Consider the following 14478-nt stretch of genomic DNA (forward strand, 5'->3'; position numbering starts at 1 on the left):
CCGTAAATCCGATCAACTGTTTGTAGCATATGGACGGATGCGGAAGGGTCATTCAGTGACAAAACAGACAGTTGCAAGATGGCTCTCAGCAGCCATATCCTTTTGTCACCAGCAAGCTGGCAAGCCTTTACCACGTCCAGTGAAGGCACATTCAACGAGAGCGATGGCGTCATCCACCGCTTTGTTTGCAGGGGTGCCTCTACACCAGATTTGTCGGGCAGCGACATGGTCCAGCAGGCACACCTTTACCAGACATTACTGTTTGGAAGCCATCAACGAAGCGGATACCGCAGTGGGGCAAGCAGTGCTTCGTCATCTTTTCAAATAAGGTGAGCCTCTGTTCCCTCCTCCATTTCTTTCTGAGATTGCTATATGCTTTTAAGCTATATGTATTGTTTTCAAGTTTTTGAGAATGTATTGCAATCTCAGCTGCTAAGGAGGTTACTGCTATCTATTCTATTCAAGCATGTGAATCTATGAAAGACACCCCTAATACTGGAGAAGAAAAATTGTTACTTACCTGTAAACAGGTGGTTCTCCAGTATTGGTGTCTTTCATAGATTCACATGCGACCCTCCCTCCTCCCCTCAGAGGCTCTTTCTCCTCATACGCTCTTATCACTTGTGCTACGAAAATCTGAGGGCTTGAGCTTCTGAGGAGAAGGTTCTAGAGGGTGCTTGAGCCTGATTGGCTGCAGTTTGGACTAACATAATGACACTGATATGTTACAAATGAGTTTTCTCTCTATAATGCATTCCTATGGAGGAACCATTGTTGAGGTTTTTCAGTGTATATTATATCTGTTTTATTATGTATTATGTTATTACATATATATATATATATTATCATTATTGCTATTTTTATGTACCGTGGGACTCCCACTTCGACGACGGGGAATATTCAAGCATGTGAATCTATGAAAGACACCAATACTGGAGAACCACCTGTTTACAGGTAAGTAACAATTGTTCTTAACTGGCAGAAGAACAACACTTGACCATACATTTTCCTCGTTTTGTCTTTAAAATGACGTACACATTAGGAATGGCGTTTCTTTCTGCTGGAATAATAACCCAAATTATCTTGTACTCTGCTATGATGTTGCGCCACAGATCTTTGGCTGCAATGCCTTCCATGTTTCATTCACACGTGCTTTCTACAGGGCGCATACATGATTTGCTGCTGTAGAGAAATAATGCTCCTGCGTACTGTGGCAGACTCAGAAATATTGAAAAACTTAATGATTTCTCTTTCAGCACTTCAAAGTAAACCCTTTCACTTTTTGAGTCATACATTTGGCAGAAACATAACTTAGTACCTTTAAAATAGTTGTGATGGGGAACATTCATGTGGGGTTAGGACTGGCTCGACCAGAGTGCTTGCTGACATGGAGGAGTATGGAGTTGACCACCTTGCCTGGTCCGGTGTGGAACCAAGCCAGCGATGCTTTGCTGCAGGCTCATTTGCCCTGATAACTGGTCAACAGTGTGAGGAGGAGGAGGTGAAAAGCTGGCTAAGTGTGCCATGAAGCTGGCAGTTCAGTACATACCTGAGAAGTGAGCTTTGAGTCATGTAGTGTGCCTCTTATACCACGTGCAATTCACCCTCTCCAAAGCCTCAAGAATTCCTGGGTCTAAAGGGCGGCTGATTCTGATTGGGTGCTTGATAGTTTTCCAGAAACTCATGTTCTTGATTGTTCATGTTTGTCAGTAGTTAATGAAACACGCCCAGGTTTTTGTATCTCTTCAGTTGGCACAAGCTGCAATAAAGGTTTCTTTGTCTTTGCAAAAAAATATGAATGGCCGACGAGCCTCTGTAGGTCAAAGAATGGAAGGGCTGGGGAACTGTCAGTCATCTCACTGCTAAGCAGAGCAGTGTCATGCTTCACCCTCACTCAGGCCTCTGATTTTGACCAACATCGCTTAGAACACTGGGACTTTAGAGACCATCCTTTTAATGAGAAAAACAAAACTACAAGTCCCATAAGAAATAGCGGTGGAAGGTGTCACGCATGACCTGGGACAACATCCAATTCAGCACATCCAGTTCCATTTTTTAAGTATTTGACACAATATTGAATTTATAACCTTTGTTTTTTATGGTCATGAGTCACCAGAATACTAAAAATGTGTCTTTTATTTTCAAGGTCAATTAAGTAATGGTCACCAGCTTGGAAGCTCTGTTAATTCTTCAGTATTTGTCATTGATCTCCATATGTGGCTGGTTTGGGTCTGCCCCTGCATCGTTCCCGATAACTCACACAGGTAAGGACCTTATAGCAGCAACATGATAACCCTATACTCTTCTGTAAGACGTGCGCTCCGAGGCAGGTATCCGATCATTTTTGTGAAACTCCAAAAGTACGTTTTTTATTATCAGGGATGGGTTTGGTAATTTGCTCAGAGTGTATTTCCTCCTGCTCTTCTCCAAATTCACTCTTGGTTAAGCTGGATGGGGATTCTGAGGGAGATGTTCCCGGCTCCTCCTCTGTTTTGATGGTGTTTCCCCGGAGGCTCATAGGAGAGGAGAGAAAAGAGAGCCGTCAATCACTTTGTTTAGGCAGGTATTATGGTTGTACCAGTCACGACACCCTGGAGTGCTTAGGGGTCCGGTTCAAGGGTTTCCTCAGATTCAGTCTTACTAAGGAAAAGTGCTTTAAACAACAGGGAATATCGTGCAGTAACGGTCCTTAGTTGGAAACGTGCCGAGAAAGGGAAAAGAAGGTGAAAACAACGCTCATTGCCCACACCTATAAAGTGTTGATTCTGCAGGGAATGTAAGTGACGTGCCACACACGAGTACCTCTGAGGCTGTGTCCTCAATTTCACTACCCATGCCCGCTATCATGTACGCCTCCCTCCATCCGCTCCCCCTCCCCTTTGTTCCCCGAGATGCTAGCACACACCGGCTCTGCCGCAACTCTCCTGAGTTGCTGCCGCTCTCCAGCCTCCTCTGGTGGGCACCACCACTCCTCGCTCCACCGTTCGTCAGGATCCTCCACTGGCGTCCTCGCCCTCCACGTCCTCGCAGGGTCCTCGGCAGTCTCTGCCTTCACTCTCGCTTCCTCTCCGCAATCGGTTGAAGACGCCTCCTTCTTGTCTCGCCCTCCTTTCATTGGAGCGGGGAAACAACTTCCGGGTTCGACACAGCCCACTTCCGGCCACGTTTCCTAGTCCGTCTGTGAAGAGACAGTATACGGGGATGGTTGTTGGCTGTTCAAGTTGGCCTTCAGGTTCCGAAATGCACTTCGCTGATTTTGGATGTCAGAATGTTCTTTCCATGGCGACCCGAAGGTGAACCCTGCGTTCTCTTTCTCACACCCCAGCAGTAGTCTACCCTGGTCTACCTTGCATATGCTGTATAGTCCTGTTAGCCTGGGCGAGGGTCTTTGCACAACACCAGCAGCTCCCCAGTGGCCTGTAGTGAATTGCCGCTCTCACTCGCTGCCGACCGCCATTTTGTCTCTACCTCGCCCAGCAGACAGTTTTATCGCCCTGCTGAGTTCTGGGTAGCGCGTACCCAGGCAGAGTGGGCCATTCAATCCAGCCAGCGGTTGACTCCAATAGGTCGGGGTCACTCCCTGTCTTCAAATCATTCCGATATTCCCAGCACCAACCAGCACTCTATTCGAGTTCACTCCGCCGGCTCGCTGCTTTCAAGAGCAGTGGCGCAGGATTGCCAAAAATCGGTGTCCAGATCCTCCGTGTCAGAGCTGCCAGGGCCTCACGTGTTCCGCTGCACCATGCATTGATTTGTGACTCCAATGGTTCCGATCTTACAGGATTCTTGGCAAAGTGTCGGGGCTCGGCGCGGAGCTCTTTCAGCTCACGTCCTCCATGCCCGGCAGTTGGCCACGCCCCGTGCTACTCCACCCTAATCTTCGACTGTTGCAAACCCCTCAGGCCCTTTGACGTATGTACACAGCATGGTATAAAGCCCCTGAAGACAACACATATGGTGCCAATATCTGAGCCAGTACTTGAAGGAGAACGTTGGCTCCATCTCCTACGCACAGGTGCTGTGTGAGGGCAGGAAGGCCTTCGAGAGGTAATTCGATGAACGATTTGGCTGCCTATAAGTGCCGCTGTGAGGCATAACAGTGTTGGTTGACTGACTTCACGTTTCACCTGGCTCAGACATATAACGCATTGCAGATCCCTGCTCTTCTCAAGGAGCTGCTTGGAGCTAAGTATGATCTGAACTCCCATTACACAGTGGAAGACCAGAGGGATACGCTCTGTGGATGATATAGTAGGGAAGGGAGTTGGCCCCCTTTGGTACTGTTGGACTTGGCCCGCAGGGCAGGTTCACCCCTAGACTTTTTGCCTTATGTGTGACCCTGTGTCAGTGATTTTTGGGTCTCTGCGCACTTTCCCCTGAGTCCCAGAGTGAAAGTGCGTGCGTGTAGTATGGCTGGCCTGCCCTCCCATAGGAATGCATGGGGAATGTGTGTGTCCCTGGTAGTTCCTGATGCGTGGGGAGTGCAGGCTCGAGTTTAGTATGTATAAACTCGTGAGAGTGAATGCTGCGGGATGGTGTCTGCGGCATGTGTGTGTCTAGTTGGGAAGTGCTACTTCTGGACATTGAGAATATGTGTGCATGTGCTGTGAGGGTGCTGGAGCGTGATTGGCTGGAGCTGGCTGGCATGCCAGGCTCCAGGAAGTCTAGATGGGTTTGCCCGGTGGTGAGTGGGAGATTAGCATGAGTGATGTGTGGGAGGAGTGTACCTGTGTCCTGGATGGGCTGGGTTTTCCCCACACAATGCTGGCTCCGCCCCCCTGTGGTGTGTCTAACGACCCTAGCCTCCCCAGTGAATGAAATGGGTGGTTGGGCCATCAAGAGTGCTCCAGAACCAGCTGCGACTGGTTTCCCCCCACCCTGCACCTTAGACAAAAGATTTGTCAGTATAAGAAGGGGCTGTGTCCCCACTGAAAATGTTCTACTTTTGAATCCTGCCAGAGGGGGCTTGTGCCGCTGCTGGGGCCAGAAGGACCGCCACTTGGGGAGTCTCCCTGCCCGGAGACCCAGTGTGCTGGCTCTGGCCCAGCCTTGCCCCCCTGCCTGCCTCCAGCCCTGCTGGAGCCCTGTCCTGTCCTCCAGTGCTGGGGAGCACTGAGGACTTCTTGCCTGAGAGCGCTGCTCTCTGCCCTTCAGCGCTGGGAGTGCTGGAATCCCTTGTCTAGCGCTTGAGAGCGCTGCATTTGGCCCGGTGGAGCTTGGGAGCGCCTTTTCTTAGAGGCTAGCGCTGCTAGCGCTTTGAGAGCCAGCCGGTGCCCACCCGGCATCAGCCCGAAATTGCGGTGCCTAGCGAGTGCCTACCTCGCTTTATATGTGCTTTGGCGGCACGGGTGCCACCCCGCTCCTTGCCGCTTTATTTTGCCCGGTTTTATTGATCTACGAGGGAGCCCACTCCTCGGATCATCTGGGAGCCCGTCTGCCTGCCTAAAGCGAGCCGCCGCGCTGCCCGCGGCGACCCGGAAGTGGAGAGGCGGCCGTCCAATCACCGCGCGGCCCGGGAGAGTCAACCCGGAAGTCCCGCCCCCGCTGCAGAGCCGAGAAGCAGCCTGCCGAGGCTCCCCGAGTGGAGAGGAGAGCCCCGGGACCAGCGGGAGAGACCCGCCTTCGCTGGAGAGCCCAGCGCGAACCCGGTGAGTGCAGGTGCCTGCAGAGGAGGGGGGAGCGTCGGGACACATTGCCGGTGTCCGCCCCGCCCCCTCTCTGTGGCGCGACCTCGCGCCTGTAGTCAAAGAGCCAGAGAGGCTCTTAGGGGGCATTTTTTGAGCGATCCGAGTCCCCAAGAGGGGGACTCCAACCCGAGCCTAAGAGAGGCTCCAACGAGAGAAAGCACCTCCGCGTTCTTGGAGCCACGAGGTGCCCCGGGAGCACCAGTGGAGTTAGAGCCCAGCGTGGCTCTTGGCAAGCATCATTGCTTTGGGTCCCCAGAGCGAGGGACCCCCCAGCCCAGCGAGGCTGCACCTTTTTGTTGCTGGAGCCCTGAGAGGCTCAGCAGCCCCCCTTACTGGTGTAAGAGAGCCTGAGAGAGGCTCACCAGTGCCACAGTGGTGGTTCTTTGAGCCCAGAGAGGCTCCAACGTTGCCCTAACTTTCCCTGCTCCAGTTGCCCAGCACTTTGTGGGCAACTGCCACGTTTAGGCCCTGACATTGGGACACAGGGACTGTCACCGGTGGTGACTTATCTGAGTTCTGCGCAACTGTGTGTTTTTGCTTACACCTCTGAATGGGTAGATTATTCATCATGTGTTCTCTTGTGCTTTGTCCTTTTACACCGCTGAATGTATTGTGATGCATCATGTGTTTCCTTCCTTAGATCCCTACAGGTATAGCAATACTTAGGTGGTTTCCTTCTTGCTAGTACAGGTGGTGCTAGCAGAGCCCAGGTTCCCTAGTGTAATCTCCTAAGATAGTGAGGGTTGCATAGGTGGTGCTCACCTGGTACCAGTAGTGACTGGTTGTATGTTATTTTTGTGCTACAGTGATAATTCTATGATCTAAAAAGTGCTATTTCTAAAAAGTGTCATTTCTAAAAGTGCATACCCTTGACAGTGGTCCAGGTGGCCCTGTCCTGTACATTATCCCTTGTAAATTCCGCCCGTGCCTGTTGGCACAGTGTAACAAGATGTGTGTTTTATCTGATGTATATTTATTATAATACAAAGGCTATTTTCATATAACCTTGTGTGGAGTGTTTCTTTGTGGTGGGCCTTGGGTGTTGTTGCTGGGGTGCATGCGCAAATACTTAACTTACATCGCCTCCAAGTTTAGCCTTGACTGCTCGCGCCACGTTACCTAGAGGGCGAGTGAGGAGTTATCTTGGCGTGTAACTCCCTTGCCCTGACACTTAGAAATGGCGATCCCTGACTGACCTCGACGCGAGTCATGGCCGGCCAGGGTCCCGTTTCTAACATTGGCGGCAAGCGGTGAGGATAAGGATTTGTGTTTGCGTTGTACCACAGTAGCAACTGGCCACTACAAAGCTCTGCATTTTAGATGACCACATTTTTGGGGATTATTGTGTTTTTGGTGAAGTTCCATTATTGCTTCTCCTGAAGAGTGCCATTTGATAATTGTGTTCAGTACATTTGTCCCCCGCCCTGCTTCCAGAGTTTGGTACCTGTGTCACAAGTGGTCAGGTTGAGAAGTCAGGGGTGGTAGAAACTGCCTTACCGATCCGAGGGGAGGGTGCGTGTGGATGAATGGTGTGTTTCCCTGGACGCATGAGTGAGTTCTTTTTTTTAAGGAGAGTGTGGAAGTTTTGGAATTGTGTACTTTTACTTCAGATTGCTAGGTCCCTTGTGTTGCACGTGTCTGTGAGCATCCTGTCAAGATGGAATCTCCTTTTAACCTGTGTGGCCTATCTAAGTACAGTGTGCATGAGTTGGTACGGTTATGTAAGGAGAGAGACATCCCAGTGAGTGAGTCAGACACCCAGTCCAAGCTTAGGGATAACATGATCCTGTGGCAGAAGAGTGACTGGGAGCGTGAGCACAGTGAGAGGGAGAGGGCCCGGACCGCACACCATGAGGGTGGTGGGTCTGAGGGGAGCCCTGAAGAGTCTGATGTGGAGAGTGAGTTTGACAGTGAATGGGTGCCAGCAGAGAGCGAGTACCCCCTAGATAGGGAGTCCCTTGCTGGGTCCCGTGTCAGATGTAGCCCCCCATCCCTTTCCCTGTCCCCAGAAGAGTGGGTGGATAGGAGAGAAGAGAGGGAGCACCAGCTGGCCATGAAGAAGCTCAGGTTAGAGCATGCCTGGAAGATGGCGCAGCTGGGTGTGAATGAGCGGATTGCAGAGGCTGAGAGGGCCTTGGCCAGGGAGAAGATAGCCCTAGAGTGTAGGTTATCCCCTGACCGCAGTCAGAATTTTCTGGATTCCCCAGGGAGGGTGGAGTCCAGTGGTGGCAGCTTTTTAAGTGTTGGTGTTGACAGTCCCACTCCCAATTCCCAGAGTATGGTTCCTGTTTCTCCAGAGGAGGAGAAAAGGTTGAAATTCAGGGGCAGTAGGAAGCTGCCTCACCAGTCGTGGGAGGAATTTGAGGAGGACTGTTGTGGAGCCCTGTGTGATTGGGTACAGGAGCCCACGAAATGTGATTGGGACATATTGTTCGATATGTTTCTCAGAGAGCAGTTGCTCAGTTGTTGTTCCCCAGGGTTGCGGCAACACCTGTTGGGGTGTGGATTGTCTGACCCATGTGAGCTTGCAGTAGAAGCAGACCGCTGGGAGAGGGCCAGAGGTGCTGTACAGTCATTAGAGAGTGAGTCCAACAGTAGTGGTACAGGGAGCTTCCAGCCCAGCGTGGTGGAAGAGGCTCAGTGTAGCCCAGCTAGGTCCCAGTATAGTGAGAAGGGTGGAAGGGCTGACTGCCTGGCTCAGTGGAGCAGGAGTCAGGGGGTGGCTGAGAGCACCCAGAGGCCCGAAGCCCTGTCTCAGAACTTGGGTGGTTTCTTGAGGGAACACCAGGTTGGGGACCTAGGCTGTCCTGTTGGTACACTTGAGGAGGATCTCCTAGTGTCTAGGGAACTTGGAGCGTCTGTAACTAGAGCTCCAGGGGTTCCAGTGCCTGGCAGTGTCGCTCCAGTTGGGAGAGCACAGAAGTCCGAAGCGAGGAGTGATTGGGGGATGAGTTTCCCAGTGGATGCACCAGTGGACCAGAGACTAGCCAGTTGGGCTAGCTCTTCTTGGGTGGACCCGGGTGGCGCCACTTCTGGTCTGGGGGATCTTTGCGCACTGTCAGGTGGACAGGAGGCGGGAGATCTGCGCCAGGCAGACAGTCACACGACACATGGGTCATGTGTCAGCCTCAGGGGGATTGCGTGTGAGTCCCCAGAAGTCCTGGAGTGCCAGGCAATTATTCCACCAAAGGTTTTAGACCGGAGGTTGGGAGGCCAGGTTCAGGTTTGGCCTGACCTGCAGGGTAGGACGACTGTAACCAGTGTCCTGACCGGTTCTTCCAGAGGAACTTCTCCAGTTGGGAGAGGACAGACCTCTGGAAGGGGGTGCAGAGGGTGGGAAAGCCCACCTCTGACCCCGGTACAACCTGAGGGGTTAAACCCTAGGTTGGAATGGCGTTCTAGGTGTCCCCCTCGCACGGGGAGGAGGAACCCTGGAAGAAGAGGTAAGGGGAGGAGAGCCTTCCCTGAGACTCCTGGTCCGCCTGAGGTTGTAGACCAAAGGCTGGTGAACCAGTGGCAGTCTAGTCCTGTCTGGCAGACAGGGAGAGTGGAGAATGGACACTATGTGCCAGGGGTTACTACCCCCCGCTCTGCGAATTGGCAAGGACCGGTGGCACCTGGGTGGCCCAGGGCCTGGTCCTGGCCGCGGACAGCTGAGGAGTACCAGTGGGGTAGCCCAGTTGGTCCTTACAGTAGCTTTAGAAGGAACCCTAGGGGTTCACTGTGGCATAGAACAGGAGGGTGTCCCGGCAGTGGCGGGCCTGCGTCCGTGTTCTATCGCCCCAAGCAGGGAAGTCCATCACGGTGGTGATTGTTCTCCCCTGCGTTTTGGCTGGAAGGGGGTTGTGTTGGACTTGGCCCGCAGGGCAGGTTCACCCCTAGACTTTTTGCCTTATGTGTGACCCTGTGTCAGTGATTTTTGGGTCTCTGCGCACTTTCCCCTGAGTCCCAGAGTGAAAGTGCGAGCGTGTAGTATGGCTGGCCTGCCCTCCCATAGGAATGCATGGGGAATGTGTGTGTCCCTGGTAGTTCCTGATGCGTGGGGAGTGCAGGCTCGAGTTTAGTATGTATAAACTCGTGAGAGTGAATGCTGCGGGATGGTGTCTGCGGCATGTGTGTGTCTAGTTGGGAAGTGCTACTTCTGGACATTGAGAATATGTGTGCATGTGCTGTGAGGGTGCTGGAGCGTGATTGGCTGGAGCTGGCTGGCATGCCAGGCTCCAGGAAGTCTAGATGGGTTTGCCCGGTGGTGAGTGGGAGATTAGCATGAGTGATGTGTGGGAGGAGTGTACCTGTGTCCTGGATGGGCTGGGTTTTCCCCACACAATGCTGGCTCCGCCCCCCTGTGGTGTGTCTAACGACCCTAGCCTCCCCAGTGAATGAAATGGGTGGTTGGGCCATCAAGAGTGCTCCAGAACCAGCTGCGACTGGTTTCCCCCCACCCTGCACCTTAGACAAAAGATTTGTCAGTATAAGAAGGGGCTGTGTCCCCACTGAAAATGTTCTACTTTTGAATCCTGCCAGAGGGGGCTTGTGCCGCTGCTGGGGCCAGAAGGACCGCCACTTGGGGAGTCTCCCTGCCCGGAGACCCAGTGTGCTGGCTCTGGCCCAGCCTTGCCCCCCTGCCTGCCTCCAGCCCTGCTGGAGCCCTGTCCTGTCCTCCAGTGCTGGGGAGCACTGAGGACTTCTTGCCTGAGAGCGCTGCTCTCTGCCCTTCAGCGCTGGGAGTGCTGGAATCCCTTGTCTAGCGCTTGAGAGCGCTGCATTTGGCCCGGTGGAGCTTGGGAGCGCCTTTTCTTAGAGGCTAGCGCTGCTAGCGCTTTGAGAGCCAGCCGGTGCCCACCCGGCATCAGCCCGAAATTGCGGTGCCTAGCGAGTGCCTACCTCGCTTTATATGTGCTTTGGCGGCACGGGTGCCACCCCGCTCCTTGCCGCTTTATTTTGCCCGGTTTTATTGATCTACGAGGGAGCCCACTCCTCGGATCATCTGGGAGCCCGTCTGCCTGCCTAAAGCGAGCCGCCGCGCTGCCCGCGGCGACCCGGAAGTGGAGAGGCGGCCGTCCAATCACCGCGCGGCCCGGGAGAGTCAACCCGGAAGTCCCGCCCCCGCTGCAGAGCCGAGAAGCAGCCTGCCGAGGCTCCCCGAGTGGAGAGGAGAGCCCCGGGACCAGCGGGAGAGACCCGCCTTCGCTGGAGAGCCCAGCGCGAACCCGGTGAGTGCAGGTGCCTGCAGAGGAGGGGGGAGCGTCGGGACACATTGCCGGTGTCCGCCCCGCCCCCTCTCTGTGGCGCGACCTCGCGCCTGTAGTCAAAGAGCCAGAGAGGCTCTTAGGGGGCATTTTTTGAGCGATCCGAGTCCCCAAGAGGGGGACTCCAACCCGAGCCTAAGAGAGGCTCCAACGAGAGAAAGCACCTCCGCGTTCTTGGAGCCACGAGGTGCCCCGGGAGCACCAGTGGAGTTAGAGCCCAGCGTGGCTCTTGGCAAGCATCATTGCTTTGGGTCCCCAGAGCGAGGGACCCCCCAGCCCAGCGAGGCTGCACCTTTTTGTTGCTGGAGCCCTGAGAGGCTCAGCAGCCCCCCTTACTGGTGTAAGAGAGCCTGAGAGAGGCTCACCAGTGCCACAGTGGTGGTTCTTTGAGCCCAGAGAGGCTCCAACGTTGCCCTAACTTTCCCTGCTCCAGTTGCCCAGCACTTTGTGGGCAACTGCCACGTTTAGGCCCTGACATTGGGACACAGGGACTGTCACCGGTGGTGACTTATCTGAGTTCTGCGCAACTGTGTGTTTTTGCTTACACCTCTGAATGGGTAGATTATTCATCATGTGTTCTCTTGTGCTTTGTCCTTTTACACCGCTGAATGTATTGTGATGCATCATGTGTTTCCTTCCTTAGATCCCTACAGGTATAGCAATACTTAGGTGGTTTCCTTCTTGCTAGTACAGGTGGTGCTAGCAGAGCCCAGGTTCCCTAGTGTAATCTCCTAAGATAGTGAGGGTTGCATAGGTGGTGCTCACCTGGTACCAGTAGTGACTGGTTGTATGTTATTTTTGTGCTACAGTGATAATTCTATGATCTAAAAAGTGCTATTTCTAAAAAGTGTCATTTCTAAAAGTGCATACCCTTGACAGTGGTCCAGGTGGCCCTGTCCTGTACATTATCCCTTGTAAATTCCGCCCGTGCCTGTTGGCACAGTGTAACAAGATGTGTGTTTTATCTGATGTATATTTATTATAATACAAAGGCTATTTTCATATAACCTTGTGTGGAGTGTTTCTTTGTGGTGGGCCTTGGGTGTTGTTGCTGGGGTGCATGCGCAAATACTTAACTTACATCGCCTCCAAGTTTAGCCTTGACTGCTCGCGCCACGTTACCTAGAGGGCGAGTGAGGAGTTATCTTGGCGTGTAACTCCCTTGCCCTGACACTTAGAAATGGCGATCCCTGACTGACCTCGACGCGAGTCATGGCCGGCCAGGGTCCCGTTTCTAACAGGTACTCTCATGTGTGATTATGGGCTGCCACAATCGCATCACTGACAGTATTGACAGCTCCTGCATAGCCTGCGACACATGCTGGGTGCTCCCCCTTATGATCTTGAGACTGTCCCAATGTTGCATTATATCCTGATGTGGAAAGGATCCAAGGACACTATGGTGGGATTGTATGTTACAGCTGCGGACAGCCTTTTTTCGAGCACCACTGCCCACACTTTATGCTGTTTGTGAGAGCAGAGGCTGTGCCTCTCACTCTCTGAGCAGGACGGGCAGACCATGGCAGTTTCCTCCAGGCGGTCAGGTTGAAATTCAGTTATTTCAAGTCCCTAGACCACTGGCACTGGACGTTGGAGTGGATCTATAAACCACATACGGCAGATGATTCCACATGCTGGAGTAGCTGACGGCGTGGCGCGGTTGCCTGTGACATTTTGCATTTCTTGCGGACTGTACAGTACTTTGTGCTGCTACGGCTCCATTTGGGATACCCTGATGACCAACCTAGGGCTGGCACCGCAATTAATGGCCCGTCTGACCTTGCTTCACAAAATGTCAATGTTCCAGGATTTACCACACTATGGTAAGAGTTTTCTGGCTACGGCCTTTGTAGTGGGAGTTGGCTTTTTGGGAGGTGACCATGGTGCCTGGCACCCTGACTTTTCTCTCCTGTTCCAACATCCCTTCCCCTCGTGTTCCCCTTTGTCCTCCTTCCCTGATAATCTGCAGGATCTTCTGGTCCACATCACCTCTATCTGGACGGGTTATCCTATTTATTGTTTTTCCTGTTATCAATGTCTTCTCACAAGTTTTAGTTTACACAGTATCTTGGACTCTGCTGACTCGATAATCTTTCATACCTGTTTCATGCTCATTGTATATGAAAAATCAATAGAGAAATGAGGTATTTAAAAAAGACACAGGGAGCGGTGTCACTTAACATTTGACTTTGACAATACCAAAGGAAGAGACATTACTGAATTTATAGATATGATCAGAACAAATGTAAAGTGATAAAATTAACAACCAAGTCTCACTAAAATAGACATTCAATTTAACATTGTACTGAACTGTGTGCAGTACTACTGGTAAAATATGAGAAAGGTTTGCCAACAAAATGTGGGGCAGAGGGTCTGCTCTGTGCCGAATAGTCATGTGTGAAGTTCTAGTTTATCCCCATACTTTGGAAGGAAGGGCCAGGTTTGAGTGAGACCTCAGCACGACCCCCAAATGTGTTAGTGTGATGGGTGATTCTTCCGGGCTCTGATGTATGCACGTCTAAACTAATGTCGCTCACTCACTAATCAACGGTGTACTGATGACGAGCGTACTATGATATAGGAGTAATGAAATGCCCCTCCGCTGTTCTTCAAACCAGTAACACCCACTCATTTTTATGATACAATGCAAATTGTGTGAGAAAATTCTGGTTCATACTTGATATCTCTATCTTAGGAATTAATTGCTTCAAAGATACATTGCTTTTTTGTCAGTGAATCTTTGTTGAGAGAGGAGGTGGTTACTGTAAACAAAACAACAAAGCCTGGAAGAGGCCGGTATCTTAATAATTTAGAAGACAGTTGTGCTCTTAAATCAGGAACTCAAAACCTAATTAGGGCATACATTTCAGTCTTGTTTGAGGATATAAACTGTATCAAATATAAGGAATAAGCGACAGATACAGGAAAATTGCAAATAAACTGTTCCTTTAATTGTCGCTTTGACACATGACCTATGCCACATTTTATTTGACCTCTTGTTTAAAACTCCATGGTATTTTCCTCTGTTTACTTTCCTATGTGCCGTGCTGTGGATATGAAAAACCTGCAAATAAGTTATTTAAAAAAATAAATAAGCTGTCCAGTTTAATTGCAAAACTGACCAAAATACTCATATATGCATTAAAATCCAGATATATTCATTGAAATCCAGATATATTCATTGAACTACAGACGGCACTTCCAGTTGTCACCTTTCTGTAAATACTCTTTAGTCCTTTACATCAGTGTTTGGAAGATGCTCATCTGAAGTGAAGCTATAAATACTTTTTTACAGCAACAACCAAGTGTGAGGCTCTGTACTTGAACTGTCTGACCTTTAAAAACATTCACGTCTGTGACATCTGAAATCCCAGGTCTTTGCAGGTATAAATACTTTGTGTGAAATGTATTCACTCCTGGTGCCTGGTGGCAGCGGTTCCGTCAGTGGCCACCAGAAGGCGCACCTCGCCTACTGATGAAACCCAATGAGCACATTGGATGACAGGGAGAAGGGTTTCCTCTTCCGGGTCAGTGGAGGCAGA

The 14478-nt window shown here is 51.4% G+C and overlaps 1 protein-coding gene across 4 annotated transcripts in view; it reads left to right on the top strand.

Annotated features, from left to right (window-relative positions):
- LOC147737535 (uncharacterized) overlaps window positions 1-14478 on the top strand; it is a 202183-nt gene that overhangs the window by 42903 nt on the left and 144802 nt on the right. For all 4 annotated transcript variants that reach the window (XM_086936123.1, XM_086936152.1, XM_086936138.1 and 1 more), the window contains exon 3: window positions 2147-2264. The gene's annotated coding sequence lies outside the window, so the exon portion shown is untranslated. The remainder of the gene's footprint in view (window positions 1-2146; window positions 2265-14478) is intronic.

Source organism: Lissotriton vulgaris, chromosome 1_1, assembly GCF_964263255.1.
Source record: "Lissotriton vulgaris chromosome 1_1, aLisVul1.2, whole genome shotgun sequence".
Taxonomy (NCBI): domain Eukaryota; kingdom Metazoa; phylum Chordata; class Amphibia; order Caudata; family Salamandridae; genus Lissotriton; species Lissotriton vulgaris.